The sequence below is a fragment of the Globicephala melas genome, chromosome 7 (assembly GCF_963455315.2).
Source record: "Globicephala melas chromosome 7, mGloMel1.2, whole genome shotgun sequence".
In the NCBI taxonomy this organism is placed as follows: domain Eukaryota; kingdom Metazoa; phylum Chordata; class Mammalia; order Artiodactyla; family Delphinidae; genus Globicephala; species Globicephala melas.
In genome coordinates, this window is record NC_083320.1 from 85794310 (window position 1) to 85811302 (window position 16993).

At 38.6% G+C, this 16993-nt stretch overlaps 1 protein-coding gene across 21 annotated transcripts in view; it reads left to right on the forward strand.

Moving 5' to 3' along the window:
* GTDC1 (glycosyltransferase like domain containing 1) overlaps positions 1-16993 on the forward strand; it is a 492727-nt gene that overhangs the window by 402161 nt on the left and 73573 nt on the right. For 5 of the 21 annotated variants that reach the window (XR_009564645.2, XR_009564636.1, XR_009564640.1 and 2 more), the window contains exons 11-12: positions 8245-8343; positions 16060-16221. The exons of 13 other annotated variants lie outside the window; for them this stretch is intronic. The gene's annotated coding sequence lies outside the window, so the exon portion shown is untranslated. Of the gene's footprint in view, positions 1-8244; positions 8344-10702; positions 11131-16059; positions 16222-16993 lie in introns of those variants that run through there. 3 more of the 21 variants (XR_009564649.1, XR_009564648.1, XR_009564650.1) reach the window with 3 other exon arrangements.

The following is a 16993-nucleotide window of genomic DNA, read 5'->3' on the forward strand; positions in this document are numbered from 1 at the left end:
TAAAGAAGATGTGGTACATATATACAATGGAATACCACTCAGCCATAAAAAAGATGAAATCTTGCCATTTGTAATAACATGGATGGACCTCGAGCATATTATGCTAAGTGAAACAAGTCAGACAGAGAAAGACAATTACTGGAAGACTTCACTCATATGTGGAATATAAAAAACAAACAAAAAGGAAAGAAATGAACAAGCCAAACAAAAACAAGCACGTAGTTACAGAGAACAGAGTAGTGGTTACCAGAGGGGAAAGGTTGGGGGAAGGGTGAAACAGAAAAAGAGGATCAACTGTATGGTGACAGATGGAAACTAAATTGTTGGTGGTGAGCACACTGTAGTGTATACAGACATAGAAATGTAATGTTGTATACATGAAACTTATATAATGATATAAACCAATGCTACCTCAATAAAAAAAATTTAATAAGCAGTAAAAAAAAAAACCCAAACAAAACAAAACTACTTGTTGATTGTTATGAAAAGTTTTTAATTTCCAAGATAAAAGCATCAATTTGGGGGGTACGTTCTGAGCTTAACCAAATTCAGAATGCAAAGAGAACCCTGGTCTTCTTTTGTATGCCTAAAACTTACAAAAGCATTAAAGAGGTCAAGGTCCTGAGCCCCGGTTATATGAAGAACTGGTGGCCAGAATGAGGTGCATAATGGTTGGTGACCAAAAATGACTCAGAAGATACTTTGGGCTCTGACTATGAAGATTTACTCTTAACCCAGAATAAAGTGGCATTTTTTTGTATTAACAAACATATTTGAATAATCTTTTGTAAGTCAACATAATAAAAAGTTATGTACGTACTGTTTGCTGTAGTTATGGTGCATTGAGTGATTATTCCCAATTCCACCCTATTTTGAATCATACAGTATACATGTATACCCTTTTCCATGTGGCTTTGCAGTGTCTCCCACTAAAGGAAGCAGGGTGCTGTCCCCAACCCATTGATGTTGGGTGACTTGCTTTGACCATGTGACTTGCTTTGACCAACAGAATGGGTGGAAGTGACAGTGTGCCTTTTCCAAGCCAAGGTTTTAACAGGCATTGCATGTTCCCTCTGCTTGAACATCTGTCATTCACCATGAGAACACAATGGACTGGAAGCATATGGACATATATGAAGTAGACCTGAAACCAACCCAGCCTGCAGCTTGGAGCTCAGAGCTGAATCCTGAAATTGAGTTTTTACAAGTGACTTGCATCAACTCACAGACCCATGAGGGAGAAATAAACACTAGTTATTTTAAGTCACTGAATTTTGGAGTGGTTTTTCATGCAGCATTATTAGAGCAATAGCTGACTAATAGGGTAGTATTTCTTTCCTCTCTCTACAAGTGTTTTGAAATTGATGTTGCATCTAACAACGCATAGCATCATAGGATCAAGGAAATTCAGTAATTATACAGTTAATCATTTAATTAGAATTATGAAGTGGTACAAAAATGATGCGAAGAACACAACACACAGAGACCTAATCTAATCTGAGAGTCAGGAAATGTTTCTCTGAGGAAATGACATTGAAGCTGAGACCTAGCTTTTGGCTAAACAAATTCGGGGAGTATGGGGGAAGTATTCCGAGTGCAGGTAACAGTCTTCGCAAAGCCCTTGAGGCAAGAAAGAGAAGGTCATTGAGTACAGAGAATTATCTGGAAAGCAGAGAGGAAACAGGAGAGTGCCAAGAGAAGAGAGGTTGGTGAAGTTCAGTTTACCACAATTTTATGGGCCGAATTGTCTCCCTCAAAATTCATATATATATATTTTAATTAATTAATTAATTTTTTTGGTTGAGTTGGGTCTTTGTTGCTGTGCACGGGCTCTCTCTAGTTGCGGCGAGCGAGGGCTTCTCTTCCTTGCGGTGTGCAGACTTCTCACTGCGGTGGCATCACTTGTTGCGGAGCATGGGCTCTAGGCCTGTAGGCTTCAGTAATTGTGGTTCATGGGCTCAGTAGTTGTGGCACGCGGGCTCTAGAGCGCAGGCTCAGTAGTTGTGGTGCACCGGCTTAGTTGCTCTGCGGCATATGGGATCTTCCCGGACCAGGGCTGGAACCCTTGTCCCCTGCCCTGGCAGGTGGACTCTTAACCACTTCGCTACCAAGGAAGCCCAACATTCATATATTGATGTCCTTAACACCCAGTACCTCAGAATGATTTGGAGCTAAGGTGTTAAAGTGGTAATTAAGTCAAAATGAAGTCATTAGGGAGAGTCCTAAAGTCAATCTGACTGATGTCCTTTAGAAGAGGAGATTAGGACACAGACACATATTTTAATGCTTTATTTTTCTTTTCTAATGTTTTAAACATTTAAAATTTATATATTTTACAGTCTCTCTGTTACAGCTCTATTATCTGAAATTCCTTGGGGTTTAATTCTGCTGTGTTTACTCTTTCCTGTGTCTCTCAAGGTGGATTGTTACCTTGTATGTGTTGTAATTTTGAACAGTGAGCTCATTTTTGATAGGCTTCATCTGGAGACATCAAGTGTGGCCTGTGATGAGGTTTTATTACACCAGATTTTTTTCTCAGTTTGCTTCTGCTGGGAATACACTGAATCTCAATATGGAGTGTTCAGGGCCATGTGGTTGACACGAAGCTCATTTGAGGTACGTGTCTATGATCACAATTTCTCTGGAAAGGCTTATTTTCTACCCTGCACCCGGGCCTCAATAGCTTGCTTCCTTGTTTTCTCTTTGTGCTACTGTGCAGATTATTTCTCCTCTACCATTTCACGGAAGGGGGAGCCCTAAATGATCCTGGATTTATGTAGGAGGTTCAGTTTCAAATCCCCACCTCCCTGCAGAATTTCCAAGGTCTTGTCTTCTGTGTCTTTCTGAGAATGAAAGTGAAAACTCCTAGGTTTCTGAGACATAACCCCACCCTAGTCCACCCCAGCTCCTGTACTGCCTAGTTAGTTCATGTGGTTACTACTTGGGCTCTCAGTTCCTTCTTTCTTTTGGCCCCTGGTGATTTCTCTTGCTTTCCCGCAAACTCAACTCTGGATTGAAGAGGATAAGGAAAACATTACATGGAAAAACTTGATTGGTACTCCTTCCCCTTCCTGAATAACTCATTTCTAAAGCCATTAGGTGAGACAGAGCAAGACTGGAGAATATCAGGGTCCAAGGAGGACGAAGAGAACATCTAGTCAAGGATGGTAGGCAAAAAAGCATGAGGAATCAGCCTGAACAGGGCGAGAAGGTGTCCACACAGGGGAGTCAGAGCCCAAACAGGGAGAAGAGGGCATCTGTGTGTGGGAGGGGATCACAGCAGGGATGGGAGATTGGTTGCATAAAGTGAGGTTGGTTGTGTAAGTAAATATTTGAAGAATTATGGAAGCTTGTCTTCTCACTTTTAGAGACGGGGTTACATATACAGAAAGGGAGAAAATTAGAAACATGTGATTGGAGGTATAAGCATGAACTCGTGGTTTTCAGTATCTATAGATAAATATAGATAGATTTCAATTTCTATAGATAGAAATAAATATAAATGTAACTATATGGTACACATATATATATATAATTCCTGGCGCTATATGGGAAGCAGCAACGCTCCAAAAACAATGAACATACATAGCGCCCAGATCTTGGCTTCCAAATACCATATTCCATTAAGGGGAAAAAAAAAGGAAATTTTTAGAGAAATGCCTGATTCTGGGGCTGGGGGAGAGAAAAAGTACAAGAAAAACCTGGAACTTCTACCATAAACCAAAGAAGTGTTAAAAAAAAATGATGGGCACATATCAAAAGGGCCTAGATGTCAGCTTAACTGAACTCCTACTAGCCACATTGGACATAATTTGAGTATTCATATGGATAGTAACATCATAGTACCTCATAGAATTTACAATATTAAGTAAAATAAGAGACCATACCGGCATAAATCAATGAATGAATGAATGAATGAATGAATTTAAAGTTTGTTGAGGAACAGGATATTTACATGGTTTCAGAGTACCTCCACACAAAGGGGGGAAAGTAACTATGGTGGAAGAGCCTGGAAGACATCACTTTTATCAAGTGGTGACAGTGAACATCAGCTATTGAAACCATGCATGACCTGGTCTGCTTCTTTGAGAGGAACACAGCATCACTTCTGTGATACTGTGACCTGAATCCAATCGTGAGGAAACTTCAGGCAAATTTAAACTGAGGGAAATTCTACAAAGTAACAGGACTCATCTTCGAAACATCAAAGTCATGAAAGTCCACCATAGACTGAAGAATATTCCAGACTGAAGGAGACTAAAGAGACATGACAAGCAATGCAGTGTGTGATTCTGAAGAGGATCCTTTTCGTTACAAAAAATATTGTTGCATCAGTTGGTGAAACTGGAATGTGGTCTGTGGACCAAAGGGCAGGAGTGTATCAAAACGTATTTCCTGGTTTTGTTAGTTGTGTTGCAGTCAGTAGGAGGATGTTCTTATTTGTAGAAAACACACATCAAATTGTTTGGGGCTAATGGAACTTCTGGTCAGCAGTTTATAAGTATTCAGGAAAAACAAGCTATTTATACTGTATGTCTAGCTTTTTTGCTAGAAAAAAAAAAGGAATTTTTGATTGTTTCAAAATTTAAAGCGACCAATAGCAAAATAAAAAATATGTGATGTAGCTTAAGTAGTACTAACTATTCTATTCAACAAACTAGAAAAAAAAAAAATCCAGCCAACTAAACTCTAAGAAAATAGGGGAAAGAAATAAAGGATCCAACAACAAAATTAATGAAGTAGAAGACAAAAAAGCAAGAGAGAGAGGATACATAGGGACCCTTCTTCACCATTGGGCAGCTGCTAGGACTTTTGTCCTTACTTGCATGAGCAATGGATGCTCTTGCAGAAAGAGAGGTTCTGAGACAGTTCTCAGATTTTGAATTTCAAAACCCTGGGCCTTTGTGTATCAGACGTGCCCTAAAGATCTGAAATCATGATATTAACGTCACAAACAAAAGATTTGGGAAAAATAGATGAAAATTCAGTGTATTTCACCATATATTAAATGAAGTCTCTGTAGGTTAAGGAAGAGAAGAAAAGGAGAAAATGGTCAGAAGGAAAGCACAGAGTTTAAAGACTGGTGGTGTCTCTGAAAAGGGACTTTGGCTCTGATCTTCCTTCACCTGACCTGGGAGAAATGTCCATGGTTAGCAGAATCTGGGAGCAGAGAGCTAGCTGGTCTTGTATCTTGGGGGAACCCAGGATCCTCTAGCCTCACAGGTTCCCTGTGCCCACCACAGTGCAGGAGCAGTAGAAGAGAGAGATGGCTGTAAGAGTGTTCAGATAACCAATCAGAGAGAGCCTCTGTGTTCCTGATATCCCACCGAGTCTCTGAAAGAACCACGTAGTTGCTATAGGCCCAGAAGTCTAAGAATATTTAACCTAACAGGTTAGGGTTAGGGTTGGCTTAGACAAATTAATAAGGTCCAGATAGGATGGTGACATCTCAGAGACTTGCATGGATCAACCCTGGAGGACCAGAATTGGTAACACATCTCTTAGTGAATGTCAGCGTGAATAGATGATGGTTCCCATCCTAGCATCCTGTTTATTTGTAAACTATTCTGAACATAGTCCCCAAGTTATTAGATAGGTGGATGGATGAATGGCTGGCTGGCTGGCTGGCTGGATAATAAAAGGGCAATTCCTAAATTATATCAGTCTAAAAGCTGCTGTGTTATAGAATTTCATACCGCTAAGAATGCCACTAAGAGAATAGCCAAATTGCCCTCATTTACTCATGCCCATCCTGGCGCTGCTTTCCAAGTTCAGCAGCAACTAAGACTGGGAGAAGAATAGGTTCTAATATCATTTTCATCTGCAGCTGAAATAGCCCCAGAGTCAGTAGATAAAGCAAGTGCCTTTGCAAAACAGTACATTAGGGAAGAAATACCATTGGAAGTTTCAGACACTAAAAAGTATTTTTTAAAAAAGACATTTCTTCCGTGTTTGCTTGTTTACTAAAGACAAATAAAAGGCATTTGAATTATTTTCTGCCCTGTTTGGAATCTTCTCTTTTTATCTTGGCCTTACCAGGTTTTTATTTGTATACTTAGGGAGATCTTTATGGAAGGAAAATTGTAATTCTAAAGCAGTCTGCAAACAAACACTCACACAGCATAACCAAACCACAATTTTATGCAGATTTTTTTTCTCTCTCTTGGATTCTGAGTTCTTAAAGGAAAATGTGGATGCAGTGGTGTGTCACCACTGCTATTAGAGAAGTCCAAGGGAAAAGAGTACAACATGGTGATCAGCCTTGGCAGTCTCCACATACAGCGTGATTATATTGTAATACTGTTTGATGCAATGATATGTTTGATCAGTTTCAAGAGATGAATATCACCTCACTTCAAACAATATGATACAGTCTCATTGTGTGGAATTATGGCCTCTGTCAATCAGCATATGGCATAAGCCTTAAAGTGCCATCTTTGGGGAATGTCATAAAAATGATTGCAACACTTGCATTAATTAGTAAGTTTTTGCTCTAAAACCAAGCAAAACCTGTTAAGGCAATTTATCTGCTATATCTCTGTTCATTTTTGTTATCACAGAAACATGTATATAAACCCACCCATGCAAACACTCAGCCGATTAGCTCAACTTACTAGAACAGCCATGCTAAAAAAAATCCTAGTGTGAGTATGAGCTCCCCTCCCCCGTATAAATCAGTAAGCTCTATTTTCTCTATTTTGTTTTATGGTCCCCAACATACCCTTACTTTGAGCCAACTATCCTGTCAAAGTGAATGGTGGGTGCAAAGTAAAGGCAAACATGAAATTATCACGAGGTCTATGGTCTTGACAAGACAAACTCAAAATTTAAGCTCGACAAATGACAAATAAATGGCAGGTGTACATGTTTAGACAGAATAAATACAGATTAAGTGTCCTTTGAATGTCATTAATTTCACTTTGTCAATGTTAATTGTTAGATACATTTTGAGGGAAGAAGAATTACAATCATGTTTTTACCTTAGGTATGGAATATTTTCCCTCTTGGTGTTTGCCATGACAATTTGCCATTGTCACCCAGTTATACTATTATTTCAATTTTCCCCAATAATACATAATTTGAGAAGTTACTGGTTTGACATGGTACATATTGATTTGACCTGAGACTTAACACACTTTCCCAAGGTGGTTAACACCCCCCAGATTCAACTGTGTTTGTTGACAGTGTATGTGTCACTGGAGTGTTGTGAGCCTTTTCCTGGGAAATTCCTCTCCCACCGTGTCTCCAGGCCTTCCCCTTTCCAGTTTTCCCCAGTGTCCTCTATTCCTGTTATCAACTGAGGAACCACCTGCTGTGGTAGGCAGCCTCCTAAGGTGGTCCCCAATGATCCCTGACTCCTAGTATTCACTAACTTGTGCAATCACCTCTCCTTGAACCTAGTGACTTGCCTTTAATGAACAGAGTGTGGACAAAGTTATTGGATGTCTCTTTCATGATTAGGTTATAAAAGACCATGACTTCTGTCTTGCTAGCAGGGTCTGTCTCTGGCTGGCTTTGAGGAACCAAGTTTCCATGTTGGAGAGCCCCATGTGGCCAGGAAATGAGAGCAGCCTCTGGCCAATGGCCAGCGAGAAACTGAGACTCTCATTCCGATAGACTAGGAAGAACTGAATCACAACTACTAATGTGAGCTCGGAAGCAGATCCTGCCTCAGCTAATGTGACTGTGGTACGAGCTGACTTCTAGATAATAGCCTCCTGAGAGGCCCTGAAGAAGGGGACCCTGCTAGGCTGTGCCTAGGTTCTAAACCCACAGAAACTGTGAGATAGTAAATGTGTGTGGTTTTAAGTCACTAAATTTTGGGTTTGTTTGTTGTATAGCAATAGACAACACAACTACCGTGTCTTAGTGAACATACTCGGTAGCTCACTGTGGTGAGTAGTAAAATAGTGCAGTGGGACTACAATTCTTCACACTGATGCCTTCAAAACATAGACTTCATACTCATTGGCAAGCTATGCGGAAGAGCTGACCCAGTCTGCAAAGAAACACGTGAAGTCTCTAAGACCTTCCTGCAAATACCTTTCCATTATTCATGGGCAAGAAATATTGACCAGTGTTTACTCTTTGGGATAGGATTGTAAGCTTTGAAGTATAAAGGTGCTATTTCTTTTTCCAAGGCAAGGTTTGGCACATACACTTACTGGGACTAGAGAAATATAAAATGGTTTTTACTCATGTCGTGAGTGCTGTATTCTTAGACACATCTCTCTGGTTTCACAGATTTTTTCACACCACTACATCATGTCAGCAGCTTCTTGAGTTCTAGACTTCGTGGTAGAATTGCTAACAATCCTGTTAGAGACTTCATAAAACTTAGAGGTAGGTGGTCTTATTACCAGTAGCTGATATGATCTGAAGACTTGTTCCTGCAACAGGGTTATATAATTTGTGAATTATGTTATCATTTACTCAGTTATCCACATTAATAGAGGGGAACCATGATGAAACTATTTAGTCAATAATCAAACACATTTTATTTTGAGATTTCATCGATTTATACATACATATTAGATCTCTCCTAGGTATGTTCAACCTAATATTAAGATCTTCTTGTTTCTTTGATTCATATCTAGTGCTGGTACAAAGAGAAGAAAACCCAGCTGAGTAGAATAGGGGAGTTAATTTGGTACTGAACATGTTTCATGGGTGGGACATGTGTGATTTATCAAGAATTGATTTATTTAAAAGGTCCCTAAGTAGTCTAGGACTTAAAACAACAATGGAAAAACAATAACAACCACCACCAGTAAGGCTTCTTTCCTTATTAGGTTAACAAGGATTTCTAAATGAATTACATCCAGGCAAGGTGATAGAGAAAATGGCTTATACACAGTTGGTGGGAGTATAAATTGGCATGACCTTTTTTTCTAGAATAATTTAACAACATGCTTTAACATTTTAAGTCCATTTCACGTCTAGGAATTTATGCCAAGAAAATAAACCTGAATTTGTAAAGATGTTAAAAGAAGTTTATTGAAGCACTGTTTATAAGAATAAAACTTGACTGCAACCTAAATATCTGTCAATAGGATGAAACACACGATGATATATACAAAATGGAGGCTACCATAGCCAGTTAAAGGGGAACACTTGTGTCATGGAAAGGCATCAGAAATATACTGTTAATTTTTTTTTTTTTTTTTTTTTTTTTTTTTTTTTGCTGTACGCGGGCCTCTCACTGTTGCGGCCTCTCCCATTGCGGAGCACAGGCTCCGGACGCGCAGGCTCAGCGGCCATGGCTCACGGGCCCAGCTGCTCCATGGCACGTGGGATCTTCCCGGACAGGGGCACGAACCCGTGTCCCCTGCATCGGCAGGCGGACTCTCAACCACTGCGCCACCAGGGAAGCCGTATAATGAGATATTTGAATATTTTCCAGTGAGCATGTATTATTTATCAGTCAGAAAAGATAGCTATTTTCACTTTGAAAAAATTCTAGACATTAATTTTTGCTTTTTCTGTTTTGGCCACTGAAAAAAAAAAATCAACCCATAATCATCTCTTTCTTCTTGTCCTCCAGGTGCTCATCTAGTTTTCATTCATTAGCTCAGCTAACATTTATTAAGCACCTATCATGTGTCTTGTGATAGTCACTGAATTAACAACAATAAACAAGAGTCTCTGACTCTAATGAAAAAGACACGTGAAATTTCACATGAAATAAAGTGTGTAAATGCTCCGTTAGAGCAGAGGTAAGATAAGGTGGGGTGGAGGAGGGAGTGATCAATTTAAAATTATGGAACAATTCATGAATTTGTGCATCATCTCTGTGGGTATTTCTTCCACTACAAAAGTATAAATGTCTGGAGACTGATTCTATAACATACACTTTTAAAATAATCTCTTCAGTTTCCAGAATCTTGATGATGGTGTGCCAAGTGTTCAAAGAATACCTTTATGTTCAAGTTATTCATTTGCTAGAGTAGTGGGTTTTGAATGTTTTGGAATTCAAGACTAGAGTTCCAATACAAGAATATGCAGTGGCACGTTGGAATGGATTTAAAAATTTAAAGCACTCCACAAGTAAGCAATAACTTCAAGGTCTTAGGGTGTCTTTGAAAGTATCTAGGGTATCAAGATAAGCTAGTTCACATAGTTCCCCCTGAGCACGGAGCCAGTGTTCGAGCAGAATGTTTATATTCTAATAACACCTCAGAGATTAGCTATATTTGTTTGAACACATATGTAATCCATATAGAATATATATGTAAATACACTCACATAAGCATATTTGGGAATCAGAGATTTAGTAACCATGCCCTCCTTTCATTACTGATTTGAAGGTTTTTATCTATCACAAAGGGCTAATTGTTCGGTAGAACGCCTACCTCAGTGAACATTCCATCAGGACAGACACAAATAGGAGCTCGTTAAACAGCTTAAAGCAGACCAGAATCTGACAGCACACCTGGGAAGGGTGGGCTTCTGGCTCAGCTGTTTCAGTGGAGACCCTGTAAGGATGCAGAACCCTCAAAAACGTATTGTCTGTTTACTTCCAGTAGAGCTAGTCAGTTCAGTTGAGATCTTCGTTGAGATTTTTTTAAGGGACTTCAGGTAGCTGGGAGGAAAACTCATTGGGTTGTTTCATTCAAGGAGTACTTGCCCCAAAGATTTTTATACTTTACCCACAGAGATTGACTTAATCTGCCACTTTCTTTATTTTCCTATCATTAATCAGATGACATACAGGTAGAAGAACAGACGAGGAAGAGAAGTAAAAGAAGACATGAGTGAAGAAGAGAAGAAAAAAACTGAATATGGTAGAAGGATCAGTTTCCCCATCTATCACTATGAGAATTTTAGGATATTCATGGTCAATAGTGACCACACTTGAAAAAGATTTCTTTGGGATGAATCCCTCTATGTGCGACTTAGATGTTAAAAACAAGACAACAGGCCCCAAATGGGATAACTTATGCTAAGCCCCACATCACCAAACTGAGACTTAATTACAGTTTTGGCTCTCCCAGAAATGGAATCTTAAGCCAGGAATCTCCAGATTAGCTAATAATAACTAATAATCTCCAGATTATTAGTTACATAATCTGCCTGGTAGCTCCCTGCCATCCCCTAAAGGAAAGTAACCTTGCAATAACCAACCCACTTTTTGGCCTAGTATAATTTCTTTATTCCTGCTCCCTTTTTTTTTTTTTGCGGTACGCGGGCCTCTCACTGTTGTGACAGGGGACACGGGTTTGTGCCCCGGTCTGGGAGGATCCCACATGCCGTGGAGCGGCTGGGCCCGTGAGCCATGGCCGCTGGGCCTGCGCGTCCGGAGCCTGTGCTCCACAACGGGAGAGGCCACAGCAGTGGGAGGCCCGCGTACTGCAAAAAAAAAAAAAAAGTATGTGACTTGCCAAAAAATGGATTGGTATTAATTATAAAAATTACATTAGAATTGATGCATTCATTAATGATCTACTAATCAATATCAATTGAAGGTTTATTATTTTAAGGAGGATGGCCAATTAGCAGTTTGACACCATGAAAAAGAGATAACCAACTGACTGACGGATCCCCATCAAGTTTAATTTTAATTTGTTTTAAAAGTATCTTCTTGAGGAATGAGTTTAAATGCACACCACTCTTTCTCCTTTCAGCAAATGAATATATAAGTTGTTTAAAAAGCATATCTCAATGACCAAGAATGAAGTCTGGCATATGTAACAAGAAATGAGCACATCTTCTAAATGGGCTCGATGGTATGGTCTAAGTCCTATTATATAGAATTTATATGGTCTAAATCTATAACTGGATTGCTCTTTAAATTAAGTGAATTTGTATGTCCGCTTTCCCTTAATGGAATCGGTTTTGATATACTCTTTGTTCGTGCTGTTACGGCTGCAGTCTAAGGTTTCTTTGTATTAACTTTTTAAAGTTACATCACAAAGGGGTTTTAAGATTTCCCAACAGGCTTCTATTTAACCAAAGCTTTTGATCTCAAACCTGCTGGGGACTAGTGAAATCCTTACCAATTCTCCAGGAACTTCTCACTATTGGAATTTGAAAAGACCCACCTGAAGGACTGAACTCCCAGTATGGTTTCAGCCACCCTTCAGATCACGCTATTCAGGCAGCTGGCGAGGGGGTCTAGTGCACCCTTTGTGATCGGCTAAGCAGTCGAAGGTGTCCTTTGCATGAGTTGCACTCCCGAGGAAATAAAAACCAGGAGGACACAGACCTATATACATTATTTCCTGCTATCTTCAGTTAAAGGCGGATTGCAGGGGGTCTGCTTAACATCCTTTGCTACCTAAATACCTTTTGGACATGGGAACTCAATAAAAGAACTTTCATTGCATCCATTACCCTACTGCGGTGCATAACAAATTAGATTTAAAAGGCTACTTTTTTCCCCCTTACAGCTATTTCCAACATTTTCTTTAAAATTTCAATTTAGTGTCTAGTGCCAGAATATTCTATAATATATTTTAAAACTCTATAATACCAATTATGCCAACTGAACCCTATTTCCAAAGAATTAGGCTTCTATTCTTATAGAAAAATTGTAGTTTAGAATTAAGATAAGGTAAAAAATAAAATAAAATGAAGATAAGTTAGAAAATTATGTTTAAAACAGGTTAAATATAAAACTATGTAACGCAAATATTGTTCTTGGATAACTCTTTTTAAAATATAAATGCATTAATTTTTTATTTGGCTCTAAATTCCCACTTTTTGAAAAAATTTGCATTTGAGGTTGAAAAATATCAATGCCACATATTAACCTATTTTTAGAAAGGGTGAAATAAAATTCTCAATGATAATATTTAAATACTTTTATGTATTTTATCTTAAAACTCCATTGTGCAGAGGTTTTAGGGCATGTAAACAACACAGGACGCAGAAGGCAAATACAACTTTGTAAAGAACACAATATTTGCAGCTGTGTGTGAGAACGGATTTGCCTATGGACCACTTCTCCTGTGTAAATATTTATCTTTACCCTTCTATTAATGCGGTGTCAAACCTCTTTATTATTCAAAAACAATTTTTGGACTCTGTCTTGATAGAGATGGATATTACTGTCATTGCATCAGATGTTATGATCCCTGACAAAGCCTCAAATTAGCTATATGCCAAAGAACTAGAAAGAAATGTATAAGTATTTCCAGAAGCTGTAAAAGATTTGCCATTCAGTGCTCACTGCTTGAGGGCATACTCTCTCACACCACACATGTGCCATCTATTACCAGACATGAGAGGCACTTGCTATCAGTATGTTTTTTTGTCCTCTTTGTGCTCTGGTGTAACTACAGAAAAGTAGCCTGGAACCATCTCAGTTCTGAATATGTGGTAGAGTGGTCAGGCTATGTTCAGTCTGGGTTTCAGAAACACTGTTACCACACCTGTAGAATATGACATAATTGTTCCATTTCTCGACTTATTAATTTGATAAGCATTTGTTACACATCTGATTGGTAGATATTTATGAGTAGCTGCCTGATGGACTATTATGTTCTGCAGTTAATAATAACTGATTATAGGAAGACAAGATGCTATGAATTCTTTCTCTGGACAAAGAGGAGCTCAAAGACTTGCAGAACAGTGAGAATCATGGGAAATATGGAAAAAAAAGATTTCTGATATTTATGAATAATATAAGTGTTACTTATGTTGTGTTACAGTAATCCCCTGCTTCTTTGTAAAAAAAAAAAAAACTATGCATTTTTATTGCATAGATAAGAGACTTAATAAAATATTTCTCATGATCCCAAATTTATTCTCATTCACTTTTACTCACAGTGTGAGTAGTTAGAATTTGGGGGATGATTACTCTGCAATATCTATCATTTAAAAGATGTGGGCTTCCCTGGTGGCGCAGTGGTTGAGAGTCCACCTGCCGATGCAGCGGACGCGGGTTCGTGCCCTGGTCCGGGAAGATCCCACATGCCGCGGAGTGGCTGGGGGCCCGTGAGCCATGGCCGCTGAGCCTGAGCGTCCGGAGCCTGTGCTCCGCAACGGGAGAGGCCACAGCAGTGAGAGGCCCGTGTACCGCAAAAAAGAAAAAGAAAAAAAAAAAAAAAGACGTGTATCACCTTTGATTAGAAAACTGTACTTCCAAAATACAGCCTGTAGAAATACTCACAACTTTATACTTAGAAGTCCACTAGTGTGTGATGTATGAGAGTAAAAATTGTAATCACTCTAAATGTCCACCAACATGAGGTTGCTAATAAGATACTGCACATCCATGGTAGCAGCACTGTCGTGGTTGCATGCCTACCAGTGCCAGGCAGTAACTCCTCATCCTGGGTGACAACCATTTCACGGAGGTATTGTTAATATCACACCTTACAAGTTGAGAAAGTGGATTACAGAGAAAATAAGCAACTTGTCAAAGTCAGAGAATTACTAACAGTGAAGCTAGGATTCAAACTCAACCAAGACATTTGGCTGCAAAGCCATAAACTTAACCCACTAATATTTGTATATTTTATAGAACACTCATATAACCCACTAATATGTGTGTATTCAAAGAATGAGATAGTTTTAGAGATCATGAAATGAAAAAAAGTCTAAGAAATATTAGATACAGTTTGGTAAAAATTATGTCTGTATACATTAGAATATGGAGAGAAAAGTTTGAAGGACTATTCACCAGGCTGTTTATATTAAAATGTCTGTGGTTAGACTTTTATTTTCTACTTTATATATTTCTTTAATATTTAGATATCTTATAACTTTGTATAATAAAAACAATACAGTTCTTTAAAATATCAACATATAAGTAGGAGAATCAATAAAATTAATAAATTATTGTATCAACATATGCAGCATTATTTCAAGATCTCAAGTGCTGGCATTCAATTTGGCCTTTTTTAAACAAAGCATAAATAAATTATATCACATAGAATTTTCATACTATGGACATTAATTATTGCAGTCTGTTTTGGGGGAGGATGGTGTTCTATGGTGAAGAAAGCTATACCACCGAGAACTTTTTCCTTGTGTAAGCAAGTTTTGCAAGTGACTTGTCTTATAACTATTGAATAAAAGTCCTGTTTTATCAATAGAGTTATACATATTTTTATTTCACATTCTTTATATTAGAACACAATTATTTATTCTTTTAAAGGAGGATTGTCACAGTGTTTCTAATACATAAAAACGCTTCCTACTTTTGCACTTGTAAACTGCTTCCGTGGGTGGACATTGCATCCAGGTTCCTAAGATCAGGAAAAAAAATCTGGGCATTTTATTCTGAAGTTACAAATGATACTTGATACACCACTGTGCTAAACGCAGGATTGGGCTGGCTCTAGCTTTACATCTTGCATTTCAGCATTGAAAAAAAAATCAGTCATGGGTAATGCTTTCAAAAATGTTAATCCCAATTTTTGCTTATGGATATCACATGATTTTAAAAGGTAATAAAGAGCATTCTCAGTAGTCAAGGGTGAGTCAAGGAAAATGGCATCTGTGGGAATAAGTCAGCGAAACAAAAACTTGACCCAACACCAAGCTCATTGTCAGAATCACAGCTGCCGCATCAACCAATGAGACCTGAAATGGAGGCAGCCAGGAAGTCAGGTGCCGAGGCTGGAAAGCCTGTTCCAGACCCATTGGCAGTTGGCCCTTCAGCTGCTGTACAGCCCCAGGAAGGGCCCAGGGGGCTGGATCTGGTTTTCGACCACAGGAGGAAAGTGAAGTGAAGTACAACCAATATTGTCAACAGCGAGACTGTCAAGTTAGTGCTGATAATATATTCATGGGGAGATGTATTGTTTTGCTCTTCGGGTTCTGTGGGGAAGGAGAGCCAAGGGAGAATGTACATAGCCACTCTGAAAGCATAATCTACCTCCTGCTCATAGAAACTAGTGATGCTGGCTCAGGCTTCCTTTTACTCTCGATTCCTTCTAGTAGCATGTCTTATTTACTAAGTAGAATCTTGAAAAATATGAACAGAAGTGAATACCAGGTTTAAAAAGGAGGTGTGGTTAAAGGAACATGATACTCAGATTTTAAAAAGAAAATGGATTTTTGAGTTTGGCATTATTAACAGAGAGCTGTCATGTTCTTTTCCTTCAATAGAGAAAAGAAGTGACCCAGAACAGAAAATAAATGACCCGTGCTGTGATTAGCAACTCACTGTGTTTGTTTAGTGTCAAGAATGCTGCTAGGATTTAATAAAAATTTACAATCATAGATCACCTCCCCAAACAAAAGCAAATAAGCAAAGCACACATCTTTAAGGTAAGTCATCTTCTAACACCTTTGAAGCTAAGGATTGTCCTGCTTGCACAGAGCAGGCATTTCGTAAACGTTGAAAACTGAATATGACTCGCTGAACCTTGAGCTTGTCTTTGCAGTCTGTGTCCCTCCCGGATAGACACCCAGTTGTATGGCCTCCAGATTCATATTATTACATTCTCACTTCGGTGCTGAGACTTTATATAAAAACTTTATGAAAAGCTTTCTTAATGATAAATACATTCGTTTCGTCCACTGTAGTGAATAGCACCTGGTGTGGGACCCTGAACATAGTATGTTCTCAATAAACGCTTGTTAAATTTAATAAAAGTCACTAGGAATTGTGAGACATTATGGGAAGTTTGAAAGGCATTATATGTTCTTAAATTTAATGGGTGCTCCACAAACACAAATGAAATAGAAATATACTCACATATACATAACTTAAAAACCCATCATAAACACATGCAAAAACAAGAGGCATTTGTAGTGAGTGGCCAGAGGTTAACTTTTCAACATGGTTCTGAAGGAGGAGATGGATAGAACTGATAACAGCTAACATTCATTAAACACTTACTATTGGCCAAGCAAAATGTTACTTGCTTTAGATGTATTGATTATCTTATTTAATTTTCACTGCAACCTTAATGTAGGTGATATTATTTTCATTTTACAGATATGAAAACTGGGGCTTAAATTGTCAAAATAGTTGTTCCAGATTAGTAGGTGTGGGGGGGGAGGGGCAAGCCAAGCTCTGCAGCCAGAAAATCTGGCT